Source organism: Sciurus carolinensis, chromosome 10, assembly GCF_902686445.1.
Source record: "Sciurus carolinensis chromosome 10, mSciCar1.2, whole genome shotgun sequence".
Lineage (NCBI taxonomy): Eukaryota > Metazoa > Chordata > Mammalia > Rodentia > Sciuridae > Sciurus > Sciurus carolinensis.
In genome coordinates this window covers 50,441,959-50,459,514 of record NC_062222.1, presented here as the reverse complement: position 1 = coordinate 50,459,514, position 17,556 = coordinate 50,441,959, and the positions used below count along the sequence as shown (strand labels likewise).

The window sequence follows — 17,556 nt, the reverse complement described above, 5'->3', positions numbered from 1 at the left end:
TAAGAATCAATAAATAAGATGGATTCAAACTAAAAAGCTTTCTCAGCAAAGGATACAACCAATAATGTGAAAAGAGAGCCTACAGAGTGGGAGAAAATCTTTTCCACATGCACTTCAGAGAGAGCACTAATCTCCAAAGTTTATAAAGAACTTACAAAACTTTACACCAAAAATACAACAAACCCTACCAATAAGTGGGCCAAGGAACTGGGTAGACACTTTACAGAAGAAAACATACAGGTGATTAATAAATATATGAAAAAGTGTTCAACATCTCTAGTAATTAAAGAAATGCAAATTAAAACAATTCTAAGATTTCATCTTACTCCAATTAGAATGGCTATTACACAAATAATAATAAATTAATTTTTATGTTGAATCCAGTAACCATAATTGAAAGTTACCTGTATTTTGCATAAATACAACAACTTCCATGCTTTCTAGGATAAAATAAAAATTTGCATATGAAAATATTTTATAAAATTAGATCAAAGTCTAAAACAATTCTTAAAAACAAATTATTTTTTATGAAGATTTTACTTTTGTAAGCACCCAGAAACCACTCCAGTTGCGGGAACTCACAAAGGAGAGTTTATTAAGTGGACATGCAGAGTGTCTCTCTGCAGGATGAGAGAGAGAGTGTGTGCAAGAGAGAGAGAGTGAAAGCCAGGAGGAGAGAGAGAAAATGGCGGGGGAGCTATTCTTAAGCAGTGGAATTTCTCCGGCTAATAACAATGGACCAGTGGTTGGCGAGGAGGTCTGTGGGTAACAATCTGGGTTGTAAAGTGGTGTAGGGGAGCAGAATAATGGTGGCGGCAAAATAGCAGATCGGATGCCAATATTCCTCCCTTTTTGTTTTTATAGATACCGGGGGTGGGACAATGGTCTTTCTTCTGTAGCTTCTTCCTTCTGGTTAGGGGTGAAGAATCTCATTCCTATAAAAAAAAAAAAAAAGAGGATAAGGGAAGGCTTTAGGTGGGAGCAGATTTTTTGGAGCCAGAGGTGTCAAGTGAATCGCAGGTCTCAGCTTTGAGTGTCAGGGACTGGTAGTCTTGAAGGAGAAGCGGTTGATTGTCTGATTGGTTGGTGAACTTGTATGTGTCTGCCAGCTCTGAAACTTGTGTATCGGATCTTGTAGGAACTTCTGTAGGCAATTTAGTAGGCATGGTCCTATTTAGGAAGATCTGTAGATGTTAAAATGACCCAAAATTTCTGACTCTGGCAGTTTCTCTTAGTAGCCTCCAGTTTTACTTATTCTTGGGTCTAACGTAAGTGAGTACATCTTAAGTTATATTTAACTGTTGTTTCCTTCTTTTAAATGCCCAGGAATGGCTATGTTTTGGTTTTAACTGTTTTGCTAGGTGTTCAAGATCAAGCTGGTCAAATTGACCTTGTTCTTACCTGTTGTTAAGGGTCAGCTGAGTTACCACGGGGTTACTTGTGGAGAACTTGAAAGCAGCTTCTTAGCTCCTTTAGTGCCATTTGCTAGGTAGGGTCTCCTTGATAAGGTGACTTCCTTTGGAAGCCTCAGGGATGTCTCCCTTTTTCAGTAACCCTCCTCTTTGTAGCAGGTGCACTGATTGTCTTTTTATCCTCTAGTGGTCTCATTAACCTCACTGATAGGGAGTTCATGTGGCCCAGAGTTGCAAAGTTCCTTAGAGAAGCTCTCCCATTCCCTGGGTTGAGGCTGACTCAGAGGACAAGAGCCAAAACTGGTTTTCTTGGCCCTTTTGTGTTAATCTTGATCTTAAACTTGATCTTAAACATCCAGCAAACCAGTCTCACCAGTCATAAAGTAAGAGTACTGGGCTTAAACTTTAATGTTTATGAATTTACAGTTATTTACCTTTTATCTGATTGGGATCTATATTATCTGTCCTATTGGTGATGGCTTACTATTTCAAGTTAATTTATGGTGTTTGCTCTTGAAGCAGTAGTTCGCAAAAAATTAATCAGACAACAGTTATAGAGTTTACAAGGAAAATACAAAATGGAGTCACCAACAGTAAAACATTTATTTTGTGTAATAGCTATCTTGAATTTTGGCTGAGCTATACATTATATCCCCTGTTTGAGATCACAGTAATTTTACAACAAAAAACAATCTTTTGAATATAACTTTAAGTAAGCTGAAGTCTGGCTTATGTAGGAACCATTCTGACATGCAGCAGGGTGGGAGGCAGAGCCTTATCTCAGGTAAGGTGGGGCTCTTTACAAACCTTAGGTAAAGTGTTCTAATTCTGATGCTCTTTGCCTCTTTCTTAAAATTTTAAGAAATTTGCATATATTGATTCTTGAGTCTATATGAACATTAGTTAACACAATTTAACATTATATCTAAAACATGAATTAAAGAAAGGCTGAGAGAACTTTTAACTTTCCTTTTGTATGGCAAAGTGGCAAAATGCTTTCTTGTTTCATGATATTAACCTTTAAACAAATCAGGCTCTCACTAACTTTTAGAAATACATTTACATTTAAATTTTTTATCTGTGTAAAATGTAACATTTTATATATACCTTATTGATAACAGGTCCTAAAACAGAACATTAAATGATAGAAATAAATCCCCAATAAAATTTACTCTTCATAAGTTTAAGATTACCATTAAAGACAAGTTTAATTTGGAGAATAGCAGCTTGATAAATTTTCTTCTTTAAAGGCTTGTATACCTGGAAAATATGAACACATTTAATATACAAAGAGTGACCATTTCACAATTACCTTGATACCTTTATATTAACCAAATTTAATTTTGGAAGAAAAATTTTAGAATCTAATGTAGTAAAATATTCTAACAGTTGTTTAACCATAATTGTATAAACCCTAAATTTTAAGACTAATTGTTAAAGAATAAAACTTAATAGACACAATGTTAAGAGTAAATTAGTGTTTCTAAGAAATCCTTGTCATTTTAACATATAGATTAAACTTTGGTTTATATCAGTACAGTAATATTCAACCTTAGGAAAAACCTTAAATAGCTTTAACTGATTGTCTCACGTACATATAACCAACTTAGTTACATGCAAACTTGTTGAAATTTGCCCTTCACTTACACAGACTTTCCTAGCACTTACTTACTTAGACCCTCATGTATTTCATCACATAAGCACTTTCTTACCCAGAAACATTTTTTTTTCACGAAATATATTTCCATATCTAGAACCTTTTATTTTCTCTTTCCTATCTGTTGACCCCTTTTTGTTCACATTCTGAAACAACTCTTATGAAATTTCTGTATTTAGATAAATTACTCCATTTTAATAAGATTAAATATTTTGTAATTTATAGTACTCTAATTGAAAGACAGTTGAAACTTTTGGAACCCTTTGTATAGAATTGTATCTGTTAGGACTTAACTATTAGTAACCTTGTTTTTAGTTTAGTGATGACACAAAGCAATTTTAAACCCTTTTTATTTACCAACCTAGGAAAACACCAATGATGTTTAAGTATGTTACCCCCATCAAATTTAAGGAGTTAAAGAGTACTCGATTTTACTTAATAATTAACATTTTAAATTTGAATTAATCAGATGTCTCTAACAAACACATTTGAGTAATCCCATACATGTCAACTCTAATTCACTCATCTTATTGTAAAAAAAAAAACAAAATATCAGACAAGTGTACTAAACAGTATTTGCCATCACTTTCCTGTTGAAGAAATCCTAGAAACAATTGACATTAGACATTTTATAAACATCAACATTTTATTAGTTTGACCACCTAGAGGCTTGCAAGTTATTTTCAAAGACATTTTACTTTCATTAGTTTACCCAGTTTAAATTGAACCTTTGTAAATCATATGAATTAAAAGTAGCTGGATCCATTTTCTAAATTTTAATTTTCAATTTTTTATATCATGTACATGATATTTAGATGCACATACAAACAGCATGGTGTCAGACAACACAATATACACATAACACAAAATCAAAGGGCTTGTAACTTTATAGGTGAATCTCCATTGCAATGTAACTGATGTTGAAAAACTCTAGTTGAATAAAAAAAAAAATAGAACTGATTAAAAAAATTCATGAGCTCAAAAAATATAGAATTTAAGGGAAAAAAAAAAAAGTCCGGGAAAAATGATATGGCTGTTAATTACTTTAGTAAAGCACCATAAAATTTGCTTTTGTTGGAGTTCAGGTAAAACTTTTTTTTTTTTCCCCCCCTTGGCTTTGAGACTAGTCTCCCACTGTGCCTCTGGCTTCCTTTATTTACATTTCAATATAAGCCTTGACTGAGATCTGAAAGGAGCTGAGATAACACGTTCTAGCAGAAACTTTATGCCTAGGGCATTTTAGCCATTTCTATCAGGACCAGTTTGGATGTCAAAGAAAATTATGAGACCTTATTTTCCATTACTTTTGAGAATGAAGCTACTATGCTAAGCTCCTCACTGAGAAATGCCATTGGTTATTGAGCTGCCTATCCAGGATTTATTTTCCCCTCAGTGACAAACAGTTTAAATCTTGCTTCATAGGTAAGCTAGGGACAGGAGCTTGAAGTATGGCCTCTTTTTGATATTCCTGGGGCAGAGGATATTGTCCTATGGTGGCTATTCTCCTATCCTAGTTTATCGGTTCCTTGAGACAGTTGCAATCCTAAGTATTGAACTTGTTGGCATAATTAAGCTTTATTCTTTGAGAGCTTATAATCCCTATTAGCTAAGAAGTTTAGACGCTCTGTAATGGCCTTTTGATATTCCTCCTGGGTAGAGGCACATAAAGGATGTCATTTACATATTGGAGAACAATTACAGATGTTTTATCTCTGAATTTTGTAAAGTCCTTAGCTAGGGTTTGTCCAGAACAGGTGAGGGCCATCTAAATCCTGAGGCAACACTGTCCAGGTTAGTTGAGATACGCTGCCTGGTGCCTCAAAGGCAAGCAGAAATTGTGATTTAGAATCTAGCATATACAGGAAAAAACATCTTTTAAATCTAACACAGTAAACCTAGCAGCAGTTGGAATCTAAGATAAGAGTGTATGGATTAAGAAGTACAGGATGGGAAATTTTCTGCTTAATTTTTCTAAGGTTTTGGAGTAGGCAGTTTACTTTTTAACTCCTAAAACGGTTGAATTGCATGGTCTGTTGCAAGACATTAAAAGTTTGTCATTTTCAATGATCTTTAAGGTTTCGAATGATCTTTAATAAGCCCTTTTTTTGTCTTTCTGCTCCCTTTCTTTCTTTTGGAGCTCTATTATAAAAAATGGAAGATGCAAGCTGGAGGAGATCATCTAAAGTGAATGATAAATTTATCCTTTAAAAGTAGGTGGCCCTCTATGGATTCAGGATTCAGGGTGATGTGTTTTCGTATTGCCTTCCTGAGTCTCTCCATGAAAATAGCAGGTCTTTCCTGAAGGCCTCATATAATAGTTCTTTTAGGCATCCTACTCATCATTTGAATACCAATTAGGATGGTTTCTGGGAACTGCCTGTCCTCTAGATGGTTAATAGCATAATTTTTCCAGGTGAAGTCAAATACCTGGAGTAAGTTTGGAAACATCTCAATATTTATTAAGATCCTCCAAAGACCTCCCTAAATTTATCTTTTTATGTGTCTTAAGTTGGGGGGAGGTCCCCTTGATCTTCCTCCCTTAGTAGCTGATTCCTCAAGGCTTTCTCCTCTCATGGTAGAGATTATTGATGTCAAGCATGGTAACATATGAAAGGCAATTTTCTTGATCATTTGTAATTTAGCAGTATGCAGGCTAGTAGTGAACCTGGCAATACTATTGAGATAGAAACTCCCTTCTGAGTTAGAAGTATTAGGGATGTCTCTCTAACTTTGAGCTTCTTTACGGTCCAGAAAAACCCATCTCTCACTACCTGGCTTTGCCAAAGTGATTTCTGGCCTTCTTTGGCAAAGTGCTAGGATCCTAGTTTGCCCTGTGCTAGAGACCCTTGGAGGATTCAGACTTAAGAGCGTTACTGCTTTCTTCCCTACCACTATAAACTCCTAATTATGAAAAAACAATGACAAAAGTAAAAAGTGTGCAATTTTGCCTATCTTTTTGCCCTGTAGACTAAAGGAACCTCCGGAGGGTGAGGGGACATCTATTGGTTCTTAGGCATATAACTCCCTTTTCTTGGAGGGTCTCACAAGAGGGGTTGATTTTAAATGCCTCCCTCTTGCAGCTTAAAGAGAACACAGTGAGCACATTTAAGTACAGAAACAGTAATGGGGAGACTGTAAATAGACCAGTGAAAGCTAACTATGTGAACAAAGGGAACCTGGGCATTTTCTTACTAATCATCCCAGGTCTTTCTTTTAATCCTACAACCTGAATTCCTAATGTCTGACCAGTGAGGGAAGGGGAGCATCCTGGAGGGAGTAGATGTGGGGGAGTGTTGTATGGCCTGTACGGAGGCAAAGGTAACTGGCGTTTTCCCTCAGTGCCATTTGTCAACCAATCACCCTAGATACCCCTTAGGACAGTCAGGAGGGGGAGTCTGGAGAAAGAACCTTTGGAATCCACCCAAGAGTAGCCCGGGCCAGAGAACCCCCGCAGTTGTTCCAACCCTTCATCTGCCTCCACACCTTCTGGGACACTGTGTACTGATAATAGTTGTGTTCCGGGCCTGGACAGAAAAGTAGAAAACGGCTTTGTCAGTGTCCAACATGCCTGGTCTGTACAGAGCAGGTGATTGGGAACTGCCTGGGCCGGGAAACCTCTCACCGAGTCTTGAAGGATGGCAGCTGCACTAACTGCATTTAAGTAGCCAATGGGTGCCCATTTTGCCCTCCAAAAATAGAGACAGAAAGATACACCTCAAAAAGATGTGGGGTGCATGGAGAGAGAAGCTTACCTTGGAGTAGATCTTGGTGGGACCTCATGGCAGGAGGACTGGGTGGACTTGGCAAGGAAATGGAAGCAGAAACAGAACGGGGCAAAGGAGATGGAGGAGCAGGGGCCAGAGGGGCCTCTGTCGCAGCAGACCAGTATCAGGGTGGTTTGTTAGCTGAGTCGAAGTCAGAGGAGGAGGAGGGATTAAGAGGGGGAGAAGAAGCCAAAAGGAGGCTTTTGCAGGAAGAGCAAAGAAGCGCAAGAAAGAAAAGACTTGGAGATAAGGACTCCCTTTCCATCTGTCTGCTCGCTCACAGAAGCTGTGTGCCATTTTGTGGCCATTTTGGATTGATTGTCTAGGCCGGGGGTCAGGTAAGATTGTCTAGTAGACATCCTAGGTGTGAATCTGCTGGAATGGAGGACCCAGATCCCATGGAGGAGACTGATAAATAGCCAAGTCAGTGCCCATGGCATCCCGAGGTTAGACTAGTTGGCTGAAGACGAGAAGGCAACACAGTGATGGAGTTGTCACCCAAACATCAATGTGTGCCTGGCAAAAGCCAAGGGGCTTGGGCTGGGGAGATAGCTCAGTTGGTAGAGTGCTTGCCTTGCAAGCACAAGGCCCTGGGTTCAATCCCCAGCACCACAATACCGAGGGGTTTGAGGACCTGGCACCAGGAATTTTGAGAGGAAAATTGAGAAAAGGAGCCTCAACCCTGAGAGGGAATCTCCACCATAAAGATCAGGATGAAAAGACCGACTAAGGGGGCCAGCTGTAACTATAAAAGTTGTGACTGGGGGTACCCCCACCCCTCAACCATCTCGAGGGCCCCGGACACTTAACAGTCCGCTTCTCAGGTTGGCAGGGGAATGTTTAAGTTGGCCTAGGGGAACTCGCCTAGGGAACTCACCAATCTGAAGGCTGGTAATGGATGCAGAGCAGAGCGTCTGGGCAAATGAAAGGTGAGGCTGTGTCCGGGGCACTGGGGCATCAGATTGGGTTCCACTTGCCTAAGAGGCAGTGGAAGAGCCCATCCGAGTCATAGCACCAATGTAAGCACCCAGAAACCACTCCAGATGCAGGAACTCACAAAAGAGAGTTTATTAAGTGGACAGGCAGAGCGTCTCCCTGCAGGGTGAGAGAGAGTGTGTGTGCAAGAGAGAGAGAGTGAAAGCCAGGAGGAGAGAGAGAAAATGTTGAGGGAGCTATTCTTAAGCAGTGGAATTTCGGGAGCTAATAACAATGGACCAATGGTTGGCGAGAAGGTTTGTGGGTAACAATCTGGGTTGTAAAGTGGTGTAGGGGAGCAGAATAATAGTCTTTTGTAATGAGAAAAGTTATTTTGTGATAATTACAAGTCTAACAAACAAGACATTAAAGGCTATTCATTGGTGGGGTGGGGGTAAATAGGATCATATTCTCTCTCTCCCCTCCCCCTCCCTCTCCCTCCTCCTCTTCCTCTCTCCAACATTTTATTGCCTGAATACTTACCATTTCCTAGGGATATATCCATACTCAAATTTTTTTTTTTCCAGCAAGTCAAGGAAAGGAGTGAAAACCTTGCCCAAAGAGGCAATATTAAAGAAAATGACTTAGAAAGGTGTTTTCTAGTTATGCCTACTTTCTTCTAAACTTAATGGTTTGCTGTAAAATCAGGTAATTGCTGGATTTATCATACTATGATATGTCTGAAAGAATGTCTTTAAATTATTTTCTTTGCTTATAAAATAAGTGCTTTACATAAGTTTAAGTGAAATGAAATCTCATTTTAAGCAATATTCAAGTTTACATAGCTCTTCTTCAAGAGATATTAGAATTTTACTTAGATCTTTGGACAAATTCATTAAAATGTGATTATATCAATTTGATTCCCAATAGCAAAAGAAAGCATATTCAAGTTGGGATCATTTGAAGATGATTTATATGCACAGAGATTAATTTCAGAGTTGTGACCAGGACTATAAAGTGATATTGCAGGAACCTGGGATTAGTAGGTACAGAATATTCTACTAATTGTACCACCTCTGGGTCTGACTGGAATGCAGAAAGGAAATAGAAGAGAAGGTCTGATAGATCAAGCTGCTTTGTATCCCCCTTCAGGCAATACAATGGCAGCCCCAGGTGACCAATAGGCGAGTGAGAGCCAGAAGAATAAACACCCTGATCTCAGTCTCTTTTTTCTCATCTCCTGCTGGGGCTTCTCTGAGACTGAGAAAAAAAACCAAAGTTCTTCCTGCTCTCACTCTCCACTCAATACAACTCTTCTGACACCAGATGGGTAGAGGTTTTCCCCTAATAAACAATTCTCCAAGAGAATCCTGCTGGGTGTCCTCTAATTCATATCCATTTTGACATGAGCTACCCAAAGATTGAGTCCCACAGGTTAAGGGCTCAGAACCATAAAACTGCTCTCTACTTTGTATGCCAATCTCAAGTACTAGGTTTTAACTCGTACTTCTATCCAATGGCTATAAGTTGGGATTCCAACAATGTGCTCCTTGCTTCAATTAATTTGCAAAGAGAACTCATGGATGTCAGTTTATTACACATATCAGCTTATTAATATTTATTTACAAATATCAGTTTATTAATAAAGGATGCAAATGAACAGCCAGATGAATAGATAAATAGTCCATGGAGTGGAAAGGTCCTGAGTTCTGGAGCTTCTATCCCCATGGAGTTGGGGTGTACCACCCACCCTGAACACAGATGTGTTATCAATTTGGAAGTTCTGAGAATCCCATAGTCAGAAATTTTTATGGGGGCTTTATCATATAGGCATAATTGATTATTAACTTCAATTCTAGTCTCTCTCCTGTGTCAAGTCTTATAATCATGGGTAGGCCTGTTGGTGACAAGCCCTCATCCAGGAAACCACCAAAAGTCCCCTCATTAGAACAAAGATACTTCTAGAATATAGGAAATCCCCAGGGATTTAGAAGCTTTGTCTCAGATGCTCCTATCACTCAGGCTATTACAAAGATCTTAGCAACTGTCAGGGACTAGGTGCAGAGTGTGTGTACATGTGTGCATGTGTACACATTGTGTGATAATCAATAAAGACACACTGATTGTCAGCTGAATTGAGAATGTTACTGGGCAGCACAAGATCCTGCCCAGGGAGGAAGAGACTAGGCTCCAATGCTCACTGCTCCAGAAATATTCAGAGTAAAATTGGAAGGAAAATTAGTTTTATTTGAAGCCAGCTGTAAAGGAAGATAGAAGAAACTTATTTCAAAGATTCCATAATCTGAAATCCCTGGAAATTCACCAAATTTTTAAAGGAAAAGAGGCAGGGTAGTAACAAAAGACAGGAAATACATGTGTGAATTTGGTTCTCTTGTATTAGGTCTAAGTGGGCAGTCCTTCTTCCCATCTTCTTTGGTCCCTGTCCATGTGGGGGTTAGTCCTTTAGCTTCCTTTCTCAGCAAGAGAAATTTTGTTTCCAATTTATAGAAGCCCCTAATTCAGCTCTCCATTCATTATACTTGATAATTTTGTCATTGTTACCACCTACAGTGGCTGTGCAGATCTCTGCATATTAAGTTACACTAATATTAAGTTACACTAATATTAAGTTACACTAATAGTTTTGATTTTGCTATTGCCAAATCAAAACTAATAAAATTGGAAATTTATTAACTTGGGGAAGGGCGTTTGACCGTAGTACAGGAAATATTTTGGAAAAGTATTTCATCCCATGAAAGTTTCAGTCCATGCTACAATTTTATCTAAAAATTTCCTGTTATAGAAGATTGCTCTTTAATGTGACTATTCTTAAATATTAGTGTTGTAAGGGAGTTCGTTCAGGGGAGCAATTGTAACAACTCTCTACCTATTGGAGTCTTTGCTTAAGAACCTTAAAATTCAAATCCATTTGATTAAAAGCAGCATACAAAATTAATATATTAAGAATTTTCAATTTCCAAGCTGAATTCTACTCTCTGTTGCTGGAATATGGTTATTGTCAGTGTTTTCATTTATTGTATTGCCTTATTGTTATCACTGTTCTGTTAATACTATCAGGTCATATTATACCAAGTAATTTCTCACATGTTGAATGTACCTTTATTATACAGGCAGAAAGGGTGGGAGATGAAAGAGCATCTCTTCAAATTGCTCACATACTGGAAACCCTTAATCATAATGCTCACTCTGAAATTCAAGTCTTGCTTGTGAAGAACAAATTTTGTGCATGTTTCACACAAATGGTCTCCTTGCATTGCAGGTCTCTCTTTCCTTTCTCATATAGCTTGAGTTTCTAGCTATATTGAATAAACTCTTAAACCAAACAGCTCTATGTATGTAGGTTTGTTTATATCTCTGTTTCAAGGAGTAGAAATGATCAACGTCAGCTGCGATTATTATATTTAATTGTAATGCTGCACTGCATCCAAACTATTTCATGAGGGGATACTGTATCCTTTAATTTTATACTAGAGAGAGGCCATTATTAGGTTTAAATGCCTATGGAATATAAAAAAGTTCTACTTAAAAACTATTTCAGTATAAAGATAGCATTTCTTGCTTTTTAAAAAGTTATAAGCTATAATAATCATAATATATTCTGGCTTTATGAATACTTTTACTGTCCTTCCATACTTTCCTTTTATTAGGCAGTTTGGTAGAAGATGTCATTTAATATCAAACCATATTAAAGAATTCAGCTACTTTGGGTATTATAGTATTTGCTCTTAAAAATTTTTTTAATCTTTGAAACAATACCGACACCCCTAATGTGACTGCCAAGTTTTAATGATATCATAATATTTCACAAGTAGATTTAATATATTTAGCCAAATCATCTGAAGTTGAATATAAAGTTGCTCTCAACTTATCAACTTAATAGATAATACTTCAGTGAAAATATCTTCTGCATAACTATTTGTCCACATTGAGTAGTTCCTTAGACAGGAAATAATGGGATCAAAGGATGTGAATATATCTGCTGCTTGCAGTATGTATTGCTGTATAGATTTCCAAAAGGGTTTTACTAGGTTATTTTATCACCATCAATGTTCAAAAGCCACTCATTCAAATTTTAAATAGTTTTTATAAGTTAATAGAAATAGTTCATTGTTTTATTATATCATAGCAATATCAAGTATTTGATGGTACCACATTTTGTTTAGTATCTTTGTCTTGTCAATTTTTTTGACAATGAATTTGAATGAGTTCTTTGACAAAATAAATATATTAATTTTATGTTTATTTGCTAAAGATATTAGAATATCCTTTGACTTTTTTATTTGTGAGAAACATGTTTTTCTTAAAACGAGTCATTCCAGAGGTTCATGTTTTAATTCTATCTCATATGCAGAAGCCTGTAGCAAAAGAAGAGTGTTTCTGTTGGTTCTTAGGATGTGGAAGCTTCAGATAGGTTAAACAACATAGTATAAGCTCTAGAAGTTGGCTAGCAATAGTAAGAGCAGAAATCTAAGAATTTTAATAGGATGCCTGTTGTTATATTGTTTTTATTGTTCCCTTATTTTTTGGTATCTACCTGACAAAAGTCTTTTGAAATACCAACCTATTCTCCATTGTGCTTGTGGGAGCCAAAGAAAGAAAGATTGATTGATTGTTTGATTATATTATTATGGGAGATTAGTATACCTCCAAAGGGCGGCATGAAAGGTAATAGTGGCAATTCAAGTGAACACCATTAGAAAGATGAAGCTTAAGGAACAGAATGGAAGCAACTTTATCCAGTTGCTCTTTCTCCTGGACAGTTTACTGTTAGTAGTTGTGCTTACTTTGAACAAAGAAGGTGATTCCCTTACCAGTTGCTGTGTCTCCCAAACAGACTTAGCTCATGGAGGGCACCGACCAGTTATTCCAGTTTATAACTCTTAAGTCCACCTAAGTTATCAGCACAAAGAATAAGAGATTTAATGGATACTAAAATGAAATAATGAATGAATTATAGTAGATAAATAGTATGAGAGATAATTTGGGTTGTAAAACATAATTCTGAACTTGAGCACTCTGAGTTCTCAAAAGAAAATAGTAAAGAAACAAAAGAATTATCTCAGAGATCTGGTGTTTAAAAATTTACTGATAAAGATAACAAATAATAGAATAGTTTTTAATACCTATCTGGACTCAGAGAAAAATGGATTTGTTTTTTTTATTATCACAATAGGACTCATTTTTTCCACATTTTAATTGGTGTATTGTAGTTGTACATAATGATGGGATTTTTTGTTATATATTCATACTTGCACACAATATAATGATATAACTTGGCCAATATTACTCCCCAGACCTCCCTCCCAGACCACCTCCCATCCACAGGATCTCTTTCCTTTACTGATCTCTCTCTGGTTTTCATTAGATCACCAACCCCCTATTTCCTATTTCTTTTCCTATTTCCTCTTTAGCTTTCACATATGAGAGAAAACGTAAGACCTTTTAACTTTTGAATTTTACTTATTTCTCTTAACATAATTGTTTCACAATTCATCCATTTTCCTGCAAATGACATAATTTCACTTTTCTTTATGACTGAATAGAACTTCATTGTGTATATGCACCACATTTTTTTTATCCATTCATCTGTTGATGGATACCTAGTCTTGTGTCATAGTTTGGCTGTTGTAATTGTGCTCCTATAAACATGGGTGTGTATGTATCACTGTAGTATGATGAATTTAATTTTTTTAGGATAAAAATAATTAGGAGTGGTATAGCATGGTGGTTCCATGCCTAGTCTGTTGAGGAACCTCCATACTGATTTTCATAGTAATTGTACTAATTTACACTCCCAAAAAGAGTGTGAAAGAGTTTCTTTTTCCACTTATTCACTCTTGACATTATTTTATGAGCTTTAGGAGTCCTACTGAGAAAGTTTTTGCCTGTGCCTATACATTGGAATGTTGATCCTACATTTTCTTCTCAGAGTTGCATAATTTCTGGTCTAATTCTTAGATCTTTGATCCATTTTAAATTGATTTTTGTGCAGGGTGAGAGATACAGGTCTAGTTTCATTCTTCTACCATGGATAACCAGTTTTCTCAACCTCATTTGTTAAAAAGGCTGTCTTTTCTCCAATATATGTTTGTCTTTTCTCCAATATATGTTGACTTTTGTCAAACATCAGATCAGGTGACAGTAGATGTGTAGGTTTGTCTCTGCATCTTCTATTTTGTACCATTGGTCTACATGTCTGTTTTTATGCTAATACCATGTGGTGTTTGTTACTGTAACTCTATAGTATAATTTGAAGTGAGGTATTATGATGCCTCCAGCATTGCTTTTTTGACTTTGAATTGCTTTGGCTATTCTGAATCATTTATTCTTCTAAATGAATTGTAGACCTGTCTCATCTAGTTCTGTGAAGAATGTTTTTGGAATTTTAATGGGGATTACATTGAATCTGTATATTGCTTTTGGTAGCATGGACATTTTAACATGATGGTTTTCCTATTCATGAACATGGAATGTTTTTCCATCTTTAGAGGTCTTCAATTTATTTCTTCATTTTTTAAAAATAGTTTTTATTGTAGAGTCTTTCACCTCCTTAGTTAGATTTATTCCTAGGTATTATATTTATTTTTTTAGGCTATTATGAATGGAATTTGTTTTCCTGATTACTTTCCCAGCAGATTAATTGTTGGCATACAGGAAAACTATTGAATTTTATATGTTGATTTTGTGAACTTGGCAAACTTTGCCAAGTTTGTTAATTAGCTCTAACAGTCTTTTGGTGGAATTTTGGATCTTCTAGGTATAGAATCATACCATCTGCAACCTGATAATTTGGCTTCTTTGTCTTTCCAACTTTTATTCTTTTTATTTTCTTGTCTATTTACTCTGGCTAGACTCTAACACCATATTAAGTAGGAGTGGTGAGAGGAGACATTCTTCTCCTTTTCCAGATTTTAAAGGAAATGCTTTCAGCTTTTCTCCATTTGCTATGGGGTAAATGAATTTTTCACATATAACCTTTATGATGTTTAGGTAGGTTCCTTATCTTCTTTGTTTCTTCAGTGTTTTTCTCATGAATTGGTATTGAATTTTGTCAAAGGTCTTCTCTGCAACTATTGAGATGACTAAGTGATTTTTGTCCTTCATTCTATTTATGTAATGAATAACATTTATTGATTTGCATAAACTATTCTTACATCTTTGGAATAAAATCAGTTTGGTCATGATGTACAATCATCTTACTATGTTGTTAAACACAATTTACTAAATATTTTCATTTTTGCATCTAATTTCATCAGGGATATTGGTTTATAGTTTTCTTTCCTTGATGTGTTCTGATCTGGGTTTAGTATTAGTGTGATATTGGCTTCATAGAATGAATTTGGTAGTATTCTATCCCCTTCTTCTTTGTAGAATTATTAGTACCTTTTTTAAAGATCTGGTAGAATTCATCTGAGAATCCATCTAGTCCTGGGCTGTTCCTTATTGAAAGACTATTTATTACTACTTCTATCTCTCAACAAGTTATTGGTTTCTTTAGGTTTTCTATGTACTCTTGATTCAGTTTTGGCAGATCATATTTATCTAGAAATGTATCCATTTTTTTTCTAGGTTTTCCAATGTATTGAAGTATAAATTTTCAAAATAGTACCTAATGATCTGCTAAATTTCTGTGAAATCTGTGGTGATTTCTCCTTTTTCATGTCTAATTTTATTAATGTGGACCTTTTTTCTTCTGATTAGTTTCTAAGTGCTTGTCAACCTTTTTTATCTTCTCAAAGGACCAATTCTTTGTTGCATTAATTCTTTGTATTTTTTCATTCTTGAGTTCATTAATTTCATTTCTGATATTAATTGTTTCTTCCTCCTACTGACTTTGGAATTGGTTTGTTATTTTTCAAGGGCCTTGAGATGCATCATGAGGTTGTTTTTTGGAATCTTTCTGATTGTCTTATGTAGGCACTCATCTTTTTAGAATAGCCTTCATAGTGCCCACAGGCTGGTATGTTGTATCATGTTCTCATTTCAGTCTAAATTTTTTTAAAATTTCTTACTTGGTTTCTTCTATCAATGATTCATCATTCAGAGGTGTACTTTTTAATCTTCATGTGTTTATATAGTTTCTGTAGAGTTTTTCCCTTTTTTTTTTTTTTGGTCCAAATTAATGATTTTATTCATAACTTCAACACTAGCAGAGGAGTCCAAAACAGACTTTGTATGTGGATAAAATTTAAAAGTAAAAAAGAAAGAACCGAACTATGTACACTGAGGTAAAGGACTTTTTTCATGCCAGTCTTTTCCTAATTTGCAGTTTCTCATTAGCAGAAACTAAGCACACTTTTTCCCAATTTAACTTAGGCTGAAGTAATGCAACTTTTATAAGCCATCACATTAGTTGTCTTTAAAGAAAAAATACAAAGAAAATTTTAAATGGGTGTCACCATATCTATGGGTTGACAGGCCACGTGGTCACCTTTGCCCTTGAAGTCTAACAAACACTTCCATGAAACCCAAAGGGGACTTAATGACCATGACATCTGCTGGGGGGCAGGCATGCAGCACCTCAAGATGATGAACACTGAAGCTGTTACCTTTTCAACTCTGTGAAGAAAATCATGACTCTCAATCAAACTAACTGGAAGTAAGCCAAAAGGCTAAGAAGTCAGAGTGAAGAATGAGACCTTCTTCTTATACATAGAGAAGGGGTACTCCTTCAGCCCTGTCTGAAGTGAACTCTGTGAGGAGTCCCTGCTCTTTCAGGAAAGTAGACTGAAAATCAGTTATTGCTAGCAAAGCCAGAAGGCCACTTTCCCATCGTGAAGATTTTTATATAAAAAGCTATTGGTTTGACTTGAAGTTCTTTGAAGAAGGAAAATGAGAAGGTGGAGGCTGGCCTGCATGGCATGTCATGAAAGGCCTCTCCCCCACCAGCCACCCAAACCGCAGTGCCCTCAGTGTCAGTCTGGATCCCCTTGTTGCCTCTGAGAAAACCTAAGGCTCCCATATGGAATAAAGGTTGTTATCTGGCTCTTGCAGAGAAAGAACCACCATGCTTTGCCAACCCAACCTTACAAAGCAGTCAAAATTCCAAAGGATAACAGCCCACCTGACCAGAAGAGCAGCTTCCGAAATAAATGTCAACTTGTGGGTCAGGGTGAGAAGCCAAGTCAGGGCCCGGTCCAGTGAGCCAAGATCCTTGAAACAGGGGCACTAGAAACTTGGGCAAAAGCACAGAAGTGAGTGGTTGATAAGGCCACAATTACTGCCACCACCTCCCAGTATTGATGCTTGGGCAGGCATAGGCAGTAGGAACTGAGGACTGGAGGGCAGGTGGTCAACACAGGACAGATTTTATCAGAAAATAGAGGATACCCAATGTGCCTGCCCTATTTACCTTGAATGTCCTGTACCATGCGGAGAACTTTGGAGCATGGGTTAGGTTCCTGGGAACAGTTGGTGAGCAGAGACAGGATGGGATAGGCACTGCTCCACAGGCAACATTTGGGCTCTGAGGAAGACACTAACAGTACTGCATCTCCTGGACTGCTGAAAAGTAGTAATGAATAGGCTTTATTGTACTTTTTGTTCTTAGGAAGTGGGGGCTTGCCCTTCAGAGTTCTTGATTTGTAGAAAATACTGCACATGTATGATGTTCAGGCAGAATCACAGGTCATCTCTGACCCTCAAGATAAAAATAAAAAAGTAAAGTGGTTGGGCTTTCCTGAGGGCCACTCCTACAACTGGAACCCTTGGGTTGAGTGGACTATGTCTTGCTTGGTTATAGTAGGCAAACTGGTCGACTGGCAGGTGCCTGGGAAGGTAGTGTGCC

General features: G+C 36.9%; 1 protein-coding gene across 1 annotated transcript in view; it reads left to right on the top strand.

The window, feature by feature from the left end:
* The window catches only part of Gstcd (glutathione S-transferase C-terminal domain containing), a 175,621-nt gene that overhangs the window by 48,775 nt on the left and 109,290 nt on the right, over positions 1 to 17,556 (top strand). The window lies entirely within an intron of this gene.